We start from the raw sequence: 15,708 nt of genomic DNA on the forward strand, positions 1-15,708 counted from the left end.
ACAGCATGAAGGCCATCAATTTGCTAATATACAAACTAATAAACAATAAATTTCTCGCACGAAGGGCGAGTTGCTAAGGCAGTCACATGGTCAAGGGCATAGCCTAGCTAGTTGAAGCTCGAGTCCATGAGCATGCATGTGTGAGTTGGACTATCCTGATCCGAAATAACTCTAACATTCTTTTTGCAAAAAAGCCAAAAGGTGTATACATGCGGAGTTTGGTTCAATTCCCAAGAATGTCGAATACTTCCTACATGTCCAAAATGGAATGCGTAGCACTTTACATGCAAAAAATACCTTTGAAAGAGGACTTGGTGTGTGGTTATGAAGCTTGACCAATCACCAAAATGAGTCATTAAGTTGGTTGGACCTAGCTAAATATGAGGTATGATCAGGAAAGTGACAATATCCACATGAGACATAAAATTATTGTGACCTATAGCAATTTGTCACAAACTAAGGACTTTCATCACAATCAAAATACTTTGGCAATGCCATTTAATTGATCAAATCTTGAAGTACAAGTTCAAGGCACCTACAGATGGAGAGATAGTGGCCAACACAAATAGAGAGCTAGTGTGAGTCCATTCAACTCTAGCATGGAATACCTCTCTATTACCATATGTGTTATCCTATCACGCTAAATAACAATAGAGGTAGGGAGATGTACTTACCCCTTTCAGCACCTAGCAAAACCTTTTACAAAAGGGTGTATTAACAAAGATATAGGAAGAATAACAAATGAGATTTTCATGGAGAAGTTGTGAGATCTCCATGGAACACTCGTGAGCTAATCAAACATTTGTGTCTACAAAGAATACCCTAAAATATATTTGTGCAACCCTAATATCTCGGTGTGGATGCTAGCCCTAATGCAAGAGGTGGCTTGTTTCCATTGAATCTCTCTCTCTCTCTCTCTCTCTCTCTCTCTCTCTCTCTCTCTCTCTCTCTCTCTCTCTCTCTCTCTCTCTCTCTCTCTCTCTCTCTCTCTCTCTCTCTCTCTCTCTCTCTCTCTCTCTCTCTCTCTCTCTCTCTCTCTCTCTCAAACCCACTTAAAAACTTAAAATGTCATGTGGTTGTATAATGGTAGGATGGGCCCCAAAGGTTTACCTAATGCCATATGGTTGTATAATGGTATCTATTTATTTAAGTCTTTTGTGATTGTTAAGTGATATCAATTTCTTTAAGGTAGGAAAAGGTCCTTTTTGAGAGAGAGAGAGAGAGAGAGAGAGAGGTCATTTCATCACGTCTCAAATTATTAGAAAGTACGTGTTATTTTGTTCACATAACCTTAAAGATGTAGCTAGATGCCAACGTATGTATTTAGCAAGTTAAAGCAAAATAGCTTGATTGAAAGGGAACGTCTTGATTTAGCCAACCATTTACTATGAACTTCACACATCTATATAGAGGAAATAGATAGTTAAGATTATTCTTGCGAACAAGGAATATTATTCGTTTAAGGTGGAGGTAAGAAGTGGCATGTAATAGTATAAGTGAAAGAATGAGAATTAATTTAAAAATATTGAATGGAAAAGTAGGTGAAAAAGAATATGAAATATAGTCATTATTTATAGTATTTAAGAGCAATGACTACATGCATTCTCTTAAATGGTTAAGACCATGTAAGAGTGCTAATTGGATGCTAGTAAATTATTAGTAAAATAAGTAATCAAAGAAAATGTTAAGTATATCCATGGAAAAACAATCTACAAATACAAAAATATACCAAATAGATCACTAAACATTTACTTCACATGTGCAAAATTTCCAACACCTAGTTGGTGAGTTGAGTTGGTTCCAATTGGGCTTCCTCGTTATGGAAAATTGCTAATTTGTAACTTGGTGGCAATCTAGGGAATGCAAGATTCTTCAATTTCTTATTGATTTGTGCTACAATTTGTTGTTCTTGTATCTTCTAATTTCATCTCAATGATATATCAATCCATGCTTTTGTTCTCCACATTCTAGATAGCTAATGTTGTGCAACATGATATATTGTTGAAAATCTATGTCCTTTAAATCTTTTCAACTCCAAATAATCTATCTAGCAAACCTCTTATTTATCCTACATGGTGCATGTATAGGACACCCCAAACCTACAAAGCATAGAGTATTCTAAAAGCTTACAAATTCTAAATGTATGTCTTTCTCTCCATGGTCCATTTAACACACACACACACACACACACTCTCTCTCTCTCTCTCTCTCTCTCTCTCTCTCTCTCTATGGTGCATTGAGGGGGCACCTTTTCTTGCCAAGCAAGCAAGGGTTATATGTTGCTCTCAAATGCTCTAAAACTCAAGAGACTAAACAAGTGGGGAACATCTTCTATGAGTGAGTGCAAGAAGCGAGCTTTTTTGGGCAACCTCCATTTCTTGTTTCACATAGTCCACTTATTCCACCCTATGATTTTTTAAACCTCCACCACCACTACCACAACAACTTCATCCACCACCACCGCCATCGCCGTTGCCACCACTGTCGCCACCGCCACCAAGGCTACCTCCACCACGACTAACACCATCTCTGCCCGCCGATGCCGCTGCCAATATTGTTGTCACCTCCACCACCACTACCATTATCCCCACAACCCCCACGATTGCCAGCACTACCTTCACTCTCACTCTCTCACTCACTCACTCACTCACTCACACGCACACACACACACACACACTCTCTCTCTCTCTCTCTCTCTCTCTCTCTCTCTCTCTCTCTCTCTCTCTCTCTCTCTCTCTCTCTCTCTCTCTCTCTCTCTCTCTCTCTCTCTCTACGTGTATATTCTCTTTTTCTCTTTCTAGTACACTCAATCAAATAGCACTCCATCTCATGTAAACGATTTCACTCTCTCTAGCATGTAACATGGATTCATTCATGCGATCACCCCGGAAGAATGGAACACCATGGCCAACACCTCTCTCTCTCTCTCTCTCTCTCTCTCTCTCTCTCTCTCTCTCTCTCTCTCTCTCTCTCTCTCTCTCTTATATATGTGTGTGTGTGTGTGTGTGTGTGTGTGTGTGTGTGTGTATGTATGTGTGTGTGTGTGTGTGTGTGTGTGTGTGTATAAAACTCTTAGTCACTCACTCACTCTCCGTGTTTATCTCCCTCTCTCTCTCACTTTCGCTCTCTCATACATGCAATTAGTCCACATTGTATCATAATGTCTCACATAAGATTATGGCATGTGTTGTAACAAACGTTTCTCTTAAATCCTAAATACGTCTCTCTCTCTCTCTCTCTCTCTCTCTCTCTCTCTCTCTCTCTCTCTCTCTCTCTCTCTCTCTCTCTCTCTCTCTCTCTCTCTCTCTCTCTACAATGTGAATGCTTGGGTAGCCACTCAGTGTTTTTAGAACTTTAATTTCAATGCATTGATAGCTCCCTCCCCTCCCCCTCTCTCTCCCTTTCCCTCCTCTCCCCAACAAATATGATACAAGACAATTCATACAAGCAATCCAAATGTACATTTATATTGTGTTAACTCTGGGAAATGTGCTTTTGCTTGTCAAATTAAGAGAGAGAAGTTTACCAAAGGCTTGCCATCCAAATGGATTGTATAATGGTGACTTCTCAACAAAATAAAATATGGTTGTGCTAAGAGGTAGTGTTGGCATTGCATTGATGGTCACTATATAGGTGGTGTTGGAAAAGTTCTTTTGCTTCCAAATACAATGTGCAAGTTTTCTTCAGTGAGTGTGGGTTGGTGTATAAACATGTTGGCATTTGCATCCATCCCAAACACTTGGAGGTACACATAGTATAGGTGCTTGCATGCCGAATATGCTTTTCCTTCTACAACACTGTCCATGAGATCCCGGCAATTACATGTTGAGTCTATCATTTTCCTTGCAACCTGTGAAACACATCTTCGATATCTACATGAGCCCTCGTTAACATCCGCCTCTTGTGCCACCTTTTGTAAAACAAACCCACCACTCTCCAACATGGATTTCTTCTACAATCAAATTAGTACCTCGTGCCATTGGCCATACTTGTGGAACCTTAGGCGGTGCATGTTGAATGGAAGAACAAATGTTCCATGTATGGTTCACACTATCATTACAAAACCACATGAACTGAAGCTGCATTCCATGTTAATTACTAGCTTCTCCTCTTGAGCTAGACCACTCCACGATGCCCCAAAATGAAGGTGCATGCACCCCATGTGACATATTTTTATAGGTTTTTTGCATTTTCCCTCTCTAGCTCCTACCATCCTTGACATTGTACACAGCTACGAGCTGGAATCCTTCTTATAGCCCAAATAATGTCATGAAGGATTGTCTACACCACCATTTCCTCCAAAAATTTTGGTAATACTGCCCTTGATTGGTCGGAAGGAAAAGGGTCCTCAAAGTTTAGTTTTCTTGTACCCTTTCTTCTAGGTATGTTTTTGGTCACATACTCAGGCCTATGAGAGGCGTTGGCTTCCTCAAACCCCACTTTTCCATCAACTTTGTGTTTTCTTACTACAGTCACATTGTCCCCTCGAATATCAGGACGTTTATGCAATTCAATTCCTCTTGCCACTTCCTCAACCATCCTTACCATTGCTCAAGGTGTGGGGCTAATTCCTTGTTGTAGTCTACTCGAACGCTTCTCTGCACTAGGTCCTGCACCATGGAACTTTCCACCAATGAATGCATGACATTTTGTGCTCCATAGTAGAGCATTGGCCAAATCACTGACACATGCATCGTATAAGCTGATAGATCCCTTGAATCCCTCCCCTGCCAACCAACTTGCATGCATTGGCTATGCCAAGTTCATGGTTGGCATATGAGCAATGTCCTCCACCACCTGGACAAAAATACATCATGAGAAGGTATGGAGCGTGAGAAAACAAATGCACCACACGTCACATCCTACTATTACGAACTAGTCTTACCTCGACAAAGTGCCGTCTCCAATGTGGATATGTGATATACCACCAACTAAGCCAACAATCCATTACTAGTATATTGCAATCCACAACTTTTCCTTAGGCCCACCAAGCCCGAATGAATTGATATTGCATTGTTGCATCATCTTTTGTGACTGCACACCTCCACATGCGACATGAGCACTTATGCTCATCTTGAAAACTCTTGTGCACATATTGTGATGTGTGTATTTAGAGACTTTATTCCCAATGAAGTAAGCAAGATCTCTCCCTTCCATGCATTACATTGTTTGGACCACCATTGAACACTGCGCAGATGGCCCTCCAATTCGCAGTTACCTCATTTGCCATGAATCCTCGAAAATCAGTGCTTGGGTGACCACACTTCTCCATCACCTCATTCATCTTTGTCCAAAAAAGAGCTTGTGCATCTGTATCCTCTTCCTTCGTCTCACATATTGCCAGAGCCATCAACTCTTGTACACTATAGAAACACAAGAAAGGAATGGGAGAGTAAGGAGAACTATGTTACTTAAGTTTGTGTTGTGACGGTAGAATCAGGTAAGAGAAACTACCTTGGGTCAAACACATGTGCGGCCATGGTGGTCCAATCATTAATGTGATGCACATGGTTAAAGCATATACCTAGTTATTGTGTAGGTCCCCAGTGCCATTCCTTCGCATACGATTCACTAAGTCAACCCATGAGGTTGGCCCAGTTGTTGACATTTTGAATATAAAGCACCTACTATCATTATTAATGGCTTTGCCTAGGAAATAGGCTACCATGGAAAAATATATATGCACAACATTGCTTTAACTTTTGAAGACAAGATTCCATTCCCCAATCACTCTTAGTGCATGCTGCACGGACCATGCGTTTGAACTTGCATGCACAAAATATTGATCTTCATATGCATGGCCTTTTAAAGATATATTGAAATATGTTGTGAATGGAATAGTATGTTACATGTTCCTCTGAATGAGTGGTTGGAGTTCCTCGAGCACTGTCAAGAGTTCAGTGTCAGGCATGGGGACACCTTGCTTAGGAACCAAGGCACCCATCACTAGCCTTCTAGCCACAGTCATTTGCAGGTGTCAAGGTCCAGCTGCATTAAAGTCTTACCATTTTCTCTATGGTATTTCGCACCTTTTTGACATTAGCTCTACATGTGTCTCTTTGCACCTCATGGTTATGTGTGCCTTGATGAATAAATAGTATTGACATTGGCCTTGTTGACATCACATAATACACTACACACTCGCACTTGGAGAGTAGGATGGGGGGGTTCTTACAATAGAAGCATCCAAGGCTTCTGGGACCAACATCTGACATTCCAACAGTCGATATGGTGGTACTGAGTTTACCTACATTGCATGTCTTTCGACTTGATTTTAGTGTCATTTACTTTTGATAGGGTACTAGAACCATGTCATGCGACTCTGCAATCACTTTAATGATAGTGGAGTGAATGAAGAATATTGCACATGTCCATGCCACCTTGTTTGGGGAGCTAAAAATCGACTTGCATGTACAATCTTTATTCAGACATTCTAGCCCTCCGATGCATTTGCTTCGACGAACAGTATCGAGAAATGCCATTGATGTTGACATGGGCTTTGTCCAGCAATGGCCATTGTACTTTTGCTCCATATTGGACACATATCATCTACTACTATTGGTGGAAGCTGGTATGCCACATTACCATCATAGAAAACTGGGACTCACTCTCTCTATAGCGCTCGTATTCTAAAGTAAATGATATAAGACTCGGTGTAGGGCCCCCGAAGACATTATATACTCAACCACACTTAAAATATAAGAGGATTGTTGCATCCACTCCTCTTCCACATCAAGCGCGATAGGGATGGTTTTGTTTTTCTCAATGTCCAAGGGGGGTGGTGAGGCTTCCACTGCGATTGTTGTTTTCTCAACGCTACAAGGGCTCTGGGTGAGGTCTATGGTGGGGGAAGGCTACAATGTAGGCCCATTTCCTTGTTTAACAAGATAGTCTTGCGAGACCAAGGTATCCAGAACATATACCTGGACAGCCTTATGGTCATTGTTATAATCGACTGACGTGCTTTGTATTCGGCCATTTGCATGGGTGATAGCAAGAACATTATAGCCATTGCCATTGCAAATGTCTTCCTTCTTCAACATTAGGAACTGACTACTTGTGTAGTGCATAATAGGTTTGGTAGATAGGGACAATACATATATGTGGACCTTGGTATTTGGTGTAGCACTGGATGTTGGATCCATTTTCAAAGCTATCTACACATGTACAAATACTCATGTTAGATATGGGTGTCATTGAAAGACTTAGTGTGGGGGGTGTATGTCATATACAAGAGAGAGAGAGAGAGAGAGAGAGAGAGAGAGAGAGAGAGAGAGAGAGGGGAGGGTATATAAAGTGTGTGGATGAGAGAGAGAGAGAGAGAGAGAGAGAGCGTGTGTGCATGTGAGTGCTATATATATAAAGTATTTAGCATGAGAGAGAGAGAGAGTGTGTGTGTGTGTGTGCATTTGTGTATGGATACAGGTGCCAGATACGAGAGAGAGAGTGAGAGAGAGAGAGAGAGAGAGAGAGAGAGGGAGAGAGAGAGAGTGTGTGTGTGTGTGTGTGTGAGTGGATGTGGGTGCCACGGAGAGAGAGAGAGAGAGAGGGAGAGAGAGAGAGAGGATATAAAGATTTGTGTGGAAGGGAGAGAGCAAAAGAGAGAGATAGAGAGAGAGTGTGTGTGTGTGAGTGGATGTGGGTGCCACACGGAGAGAGAGAGAGAGAGAGAGAGAGAGAGAGAGAGAGAGAGAGAGAGAGAGAGAGAGAGAGAGAGAGAGAGAGAGAGAGAGAGAGAGAGAGAGAGGGAGGGAGATGTGTACGTACATGTGAGATTAAGAAAATAATCCAAAACTTGAGGGAGGGGGAGGCATTGTGTCATAGGGGGTGTGTGGCCTTATATAACCATTGTGACATAGTGGGGCATTAAATGCATGTCAGAGAGAGAGAGAGAGAGAGAGAGAGAGAGAGAGAGAGAGAGAGATGGAGAAAGGGAGGCTAGGCTGGGAGACATGTATCATACGAAGAGAGAGATGTGAGAAGGGGGAAGGGTGCTAGTCATATTTTTACACCAAATATTCGGCCACCGATGACCCCTTCTTCAGCGAAAAAATGATCCCAATCCACGTACTCTTTCTCATCAGCAATCATGGCCCACGTGCACTCTCTCTATGTCTTATACCATGGACCTTAAATCCAAATAACTAAGATAGATGCAAGTGCGCCGGCGACCCCTTTCTCGACGTGTAGAACGATCCTAATCCACATGCACTTGCACTCTCTCTTCATTCCCTAAAAAAAAAAAATCACATACAACTAACGTATTAATGTACAATCATATTAACTTATTAATTGATATTACTATTATAATACATTGATTTATATGAAATTTTATATATATATATATATATATATATATATAAACAAGTTAAGTAATATTAATATACAAATGTTCACTTTATAACAATTGATTACTATAATAACTAATTAATCAATCAGCTAGTTGATATATATGAATTTAAAAACAGGCTAACTATTATCAATTAAGAAATTAATTAATAGATTAATTGATATAATTTGATCGATACACTAATTATCTAATAAATGAACTAACGGATATCATCTTGTTAAATATTATTTGTTTTATATTAAATCAATGAAAGTTTAATTAATTTAATAAAAAATACTTTTAATTACTAAATAATTATGTCATAAAATTATTTAATATTTTAAATAAAATAAATATATAATATTACCATTAATATTTACTACTTGAATAAAAGCTATTATTTATTGGTTGTTAAAAACTAATTTATAACTAATTAAAGATATTAAATTAATTTATAACTAATTAATAAATAATAATTAATTAATTATTAGTTATTAATTTTAAGTAACTAGTTATTGGTTATTTCTCATTATTTTTTAGTTCATAGTTATTAATTTTAAGAAATCGGTTATTAATTTCAAATAGTTAATCAATATATAAATTTATTGGCTAAGTAATTAATTAATAGTTAATATATAAATTATTTATTTATTAATTATTCATTTTGATTAATTCATTATTTAACTAAGTAATTAATATAAAATATAATATTATTTGTTAATTAATAATTAATTTCTTAATTAGTTAAATGGTTACTTAATTGGTTACTTGGTTTTTAATTAAATAATTGATTATTAGTTTATTGATTGATTAATTACTTACTTTTTAAATAATTATATTTAAGAAGTTATTAATTAATTAGTAATTCAAAAAAGCTATTACTTAAATTTTATTAGTTACTTAATTAATCAATAGGTTGAATAGTAAGTGAATTTGGTTAATAATTAATAATTAATTTGTAAATTTAGTTAATATTTAATTTTATTCGCTTATTTTTCAACTCAATAATTGTTTATCTAGTTATTTATTCAGTATCATTAATTAATTAATTAGTTAGTAAATTATTAATTAATTTAATTAGTAAATAGTTAATTAACTAATTAGTTATCTAATTAATATCAATTAGTAAATAAATTGTTAATTAGTTAACTTGCTAAATTTAGAAATTAACTAATTTATAATTACCATTACTTAATTATTAATTAATCGCAATTACTATCAATTAATTAACTAATTGTAAATACTATTAATAAAATATTAAATAACTAATTACTAATTAATTTAATAGTTAATAATTAATTAATTAGTTCATAGTTAATTTTGCTCACTTATTATTTGACTCAATAGTTATTAAACCAATTAGTTATTAGTATAATTAATAAAATAATTATAATATTAATTAACTAGTAAGTTAGTTTACTACTTATGTTGATTATTTATATTAATTAATAAGTTATTTAGCTAGATTAATTAGTATTGAATCAATAATAATTATTAATTAACTAATTACTTGATTAATGATTACTTATATAATAACTACTATTAATTAGTAACTAACTAGCTATTAATTGATTATTTTGTTAGTTAGTTAATTATTTAGTTATTAATTAATAGTAATTACAAATTACTTGATTAACTATTAATTATATAATAATTACCATTAATTAGTGATTAACTAGTTACTAATTAATTATTTAGTTAATTAGTCGCTCTAGTAATTAACTAATTGATTAATTAATAACTATTGATTAATTAGTTAATTAATTTTCTAATTTAAAAGAAATTAAATACTATTTTAAACTTTTTTTTACATTTATATGAGAGTGAGAGTGAGAGAGCGCGCACCCACAAATCCCTTTTGATGTCGGGTGGGCATCACTCCAAGGCATACAACTAAGGTGGCGACCAAGGCATGGACCTTGGCATCTTGGCCTTGGTATACTTGGCAACGGGCTATGAAGGCTTCGTTGGCACTATTGGTTGCACGTGAGAAGCTCCCACTAGCTTGTAGGAAAATTTTCCTGGGAGGTTACCCATCTTGGCTGTGTCATTACCCAAGTGTACTTAACTGTCAAGTGACTATCCACTAGGCTAGTTCTTTTTGTTGTTTTATACTACAAACATAGTTTAAATAAGCTATTGTGAGGGTTTCCCAAGTCTTTCTTCCATGAACTGTCATATAATACCTCATTAATAATAACAATTATTGTCATATGTAAAGTCAGTTTCATAATTAGAGCTAGTTTTTAAAAATGTGCAACATAAATCAAATTTCTTTGAAATGTATACGCACATTGTTTATTAAAATAGGGAAAATAGAGTACGAATTTTTTTCCACCCAAGAGTAGAAAAAAAACCCATAGCCTATTGGTCCCTATTCTCCCCATGCTGTATATTCTCGAATCTGTGGTTTGTTTTTTCACTAAAAAGGGGGTCACTAGCAACCCCTTAATGGGTGAAAAAAAACCACAAATCTAGTTGGGCGAGGAAAGAGAGAGTAACAAAGTGATGAGTGAGGAACGAGAGGGAGAGAGAGACAACATGAATAAAGCAATGTTTGAACGAGTGTGTATAAGCTTCTGCTTTGTATGACTATCTTATATTATGCTTCTAAGAGTGTAAAGATTTACTATTTAGAAAATTATATCTCTCTCTTTTGCTTGTAAAGTTAATTAAGTAAATATTTGCTAATTAGTTGAGAAAATGGGAGGGAGAGAGAAAGGGTGATGAGAGAGAGGGCATGTGATGTGTGTAAAATTTTCTCACCAGAAAGGGGTCATCGGCAGCCCCTTACTGGGTGAAAATTTTTATGGCGACCCATTTCTTGTGAGAGTAACTTTTCGTCCAACTAGATTTGTGGGTTTTCTTTGCCTAATAAGGTGCTACCGACGACCCCTTTTTGACAAAAAAACAAACCATAGATCTGAGAATATACAGCATGGGGAGAATAGGGACTACGTTAATAGGCAAAAAAACAACCACAAATCTAGTTGGGTGAGGGAAGAGAGAGTAATAGAGTGATGGGAGAGGGATAAGAGAGAGAGAGGCAACATGGATAAAGCAATGTTTGAACGAGTGTGTATAAGCTTTTACTTTGTATGACTATCTCATACTATGCTTCTAAGAGTGTAAAGATCTACTATTTAGAAAATTATATCTCTCTCTTTCGCTCGTAAAGTTAATTAAGTAAATATTTGTTAATTATTTGAAAAAATGGGCTAAGAGAGAAAGGGTGATGAGATAGAGGGCATGTGATGTGTGATTTTTTATCGCCAAAAAGGGGCCGTCGACATCCCCTTATCAGATGTTTTTTTTTTTGCGACCCATTCCTTCGAAGAGTAACTTTTCGCCCAATTGGATTTGTGGGTTTTCTTTGCCTAATAAGGGGTTGTTGACGACTCCTTTTGGACAAAAAAACAAACCATAGATCTGAGAATATACAGTATTGGGAGGAGAATAGGGACCAATAGGGTACGGGTTTTTTTTTTCACCCAAGAGCGAAAAAAAAACCCATATCCTATATTGAGTGAAAAAAAAGCCCGTACCCTATTGGTCCCTATTCTCCCCATGCAATATATTCTCAGATTTATGGTTTGTTTTTTTGCCAAAAAGGGGTCGCTAGCATCCCCTTAATGGGCAAAAAGAAAACCACAAATCTAGTTGGGCCAAAATTTACTATCCAAGAATGGGTCATTTAAAAAAAAACCATTTGACAAGGGGCTATCAATGACCCCTTTCTAGTGAGAAAAAATTACACATATCACATGCTCTCCCTCTTCCCCCCTCTCTTTCGTCACTTTTTCTCTCTCCCCCTATTTTCTCTCTCCTTCACCTATAAAAGGACCCATCCCCCCCCTTTTCACATTGCAAATCATTCCACTCTCCGCATGTGACTCTCTCTCTCTCTCTCTCTCTCTCTCTCTCTCTCTCTCTCCTTTGTCCTAAAAAGGACCCCCTTCCCCTTGCAATTTAACTTCTTGTTTTCTATCCCCCTACCCTTAGTATGGTTCCGTCTCTCTCTCCACACCTCTCTCTCTAACACAATCACACATACTCTATCTCACTGTTCTATCCTAGGCTTTTTTCCTCTCTCTCTCCCTCTCCCACTCTCCCTCACACACACACACACACACACACTCTCTCTCTCTCTCTCTCTCTCTATCCCCACCTTTCTCCCTCTCTCTATCTCCTCCTTCCTCCTTCCTCCCCCCTCTCTCTGTCTCTTTTCCTCTCCCTCGCTCTCTCTCTCTGTGTATTTGCCTCTCACACACTCTCTCTATCCCAATGTCATCTCTTCCTTCCCCCCTCACACACACACACAATTTGGTATTTCATTTGCAGAAAATTGAGGAAGCAATATATCTATAAGAAGTAACCCTAAGCCCCTCTATTATGGCCAAATCTGGTTTCAAAAGACAAGATTATGTCTCTCTTTAAGAGGGTGATGAAAGGATTGCAGAAGGTTTAATCTGACAAACGTTCCCCTCACCGAGCTTGCTCCCTGGACGAGTGGGATTTCTTATCACCATTGTGCATCAGAGGGGTGTGAAGACCCGTGACAAAGGCAATACTGAGATTGACGTTGAGGAAAATGCAATCGTGCAATGGCTAATTGAACAGACAGTAAGGATCTCCTCTCTTGATTTTTGTTATGATTGCTCTATCTCCCCCTATTATCCTATTTTGGATCATTGTTTGCAGGAAAGAGAGCGATGACCAAATGAGTCTCTCGAGGACTCTGACTTGCCTCCGCGATCTACAGCAAGACGACATGCTATTGTCACTGGCAACATGCAATCACAAGGGGAGAGTTGCCCTCCAAGAGCGAGTAGAAGAGTAACACAAACGCGATCATTGACTTATGCCGAGCTACAAGCAACCATTGCAATTGCATGTGGGGAAAGAGTGACATCATGAGAGAAGGTAGGCACACTTTGATGATGCAGGCGATGAAGGGCAAGAGAAAGCTTGTACTATCAGAGAGTGATACTGACGAGGAAAGCAATGACCATCAAAGTATCGAGTCCTTTAGTGCACAGCAAGGACGTGGCCATACGCAACCCAAGAAGAATCAAACATTAAGAACCAAAAAAAGCACATGACAGATGCTGGCGAGACCGCTCTCACAGTTACTTGCTATACCCGTATTGTGCAAGCATGCATAGAAGACTAGTTGGAAACGTTGACAATGAGTGCTTGTAAGACATGGCAACATGATTTAGATTATGGTTTTTATTTCTTTACGTTGATTGGACATTAATTATTTCATTGTCTTATTCAGATGCGGACATCCACCCCTTTGCCACCCATCCCATTATGTCATTTGGTTTCCATGCCTACAATTAGACAAGTCACATCAAGGTATAAGCAACTCTTGAAAACCTTTTTTAGTAATGGGTATGTTAGAGGGATGGATATATTCATAGTGTCATTATAGAGACTCCAAGTCACCAGTGCAAGGAGGTTGATGATATGATTAGAATTGAATGGGACCCCAATTGATTAAAGGAGCATGAGGTCTTCAAGGGAAACATCAGCGGCATCGATTGGCCCTTTTGTCAAATTGCATGTTTTATGTTTGGGATGGTAACCATCGGCTGACAACATGGATGAATGAGATATGCACATGTGAGTGGCCCTAAACCATAGGACCTTAACATTCTACAATGTACTTATTTCTTACATAATCCTTAACATAATTGATCATTTGCAACAGCCTTTCCAGATAACACGAGGCAGCATGAGTGCATTGATTGTTGCCTTGTGAAAGTGACAACTGTGGCAAAGGGGGAGATTTTGTCAACTATTTCTCGTACAAACAGGTAAGCAATTGACTATTTTCATGAGATCCTAATATGCATGAGATTCTAATATAGAATGTACATAGGCTAGCACAAAAGGGGGTTGTCCATACCTTGTATCCAGACCTTGTTTGTGAAGCAAGGATTCTAGGGTAGGCTAACCACACAACTATTTTTGACAAGCTAACTGATGAGGCAAATGCATGGGTGCAAGCACACAAAAAGCTGGTGCTCATTCTCGCATGGTACAAGGCACCATTGATTGCATTGGGCCACGTTATGTGGAAGGTAGGTAATTCTTCAAGCTATCTTAACAATGTTTTTCATGATGAGTAATGCAATGATGTTGTCCCTAATTACCAAGTGCACGACAAGTATGATATGGCACTGTGACTGATTGAATAGAAATGGACACGGCCCTCCAACTCTGAGTTTAGAACCAAGTGGGGTGAGTCATACTATAGTGTCAATGAAAAGCTCGTCAAGAAAACTCAATGTTTGCTAAGAGTTGCAAACCCTAGCCTTAGAGAGAAGTGGTATCAGTAAGTTGCTACCTCTTTGTACCTACCATCTATATGTACTCATACTACATTCGTCCAAAGTAATAATGTTTTTGTTAATGCAAAACTATCTCATGCTTGGAGCGGGGCTCCAAGACGAGGGGTGTTTTGAATGAGGAGAGAGTATACACATTGGCATCCTCAAAGCTAAACGAGGCAGATCATGTAAGGATATTGAAGGCTATGGAGAGTTTTGACAAGAAAATTCGAATGTTGATGGGTATGCCTAAACGTAGGTTATTCTTGTTCATCTAAATTATGTGCATCATAAGTTTGATGAATTGGTATTAAACGACATATCTTTGATTCGAGCAGATGGAAATGCACCGTTTTGAAGTTGGGTAAGACAAGAGACCTTTTGGGCCATGTTGCAAGATGGCGGAAAGAGATTGCTTTTGAGTTGGGAGGACTACTATAACATTCAAGTGGAATATGATTTGTTCTTCCAATACACCCAAGAGATAAAGAGAAAACATAGAGAGAAAATGTTTCGCATTGTCTTCCGTGATTTCAAGCTAGATGAAGATATAAAGTCACGGAAGTCAACGAAGTTGGCAGCATGGAGGCTTCTGTACAGGTAGTACACAATATCCTTCTTTAGTAGCATGTCTACGGTGCTATCTTGCCAATCCATTCAAGATCTGTAATGGTGACTTTGCAAGTCAGGTTCATGTACGGGGGCAGTTGGAGAGAAGGGGTATACAAAATATGCTAGGAGAGTGCGAGGACTAGGCAAATGTGCAGGAGGATTAGTGCATGCATGAGAATTACTAGATAGAGCAAGAGTGGAACGAGGAGGTATATCAAAGATGCCCTATTTTCCTTGACTATCCAAAAGGTGAATACCCCTCCAATGAGAAAAGTTTGTACCAAAAACACTCAAGGAAAAAACAAACACAAGAGACACAATGATCTAGAGGCATGATAAGTGAAATGAGTTGCATTCTTAGGAGTATATTGCACTTTGTTGTCTCCTAATGAAGAGACTATGATGGTTTCACAGGAAACTGATACTAGT

The sequence above is a fragment of the Lygodium microphyllum genome, chromosome 5, assembly GCF_053477565.2.
Source record: "Lygodium microphyllum isolate KBCC chromosome 5, Lygodium_microphyllum_v1.1.10, whole genome shotgun sequence".
NCBI classification, from domain to species: Eukaryota; Viridiplantae; Streptophyta; class Polypodiopsida; order Schizaeales; family Lygodiaceae; genus Lygodium; species Lygodium microphyllum.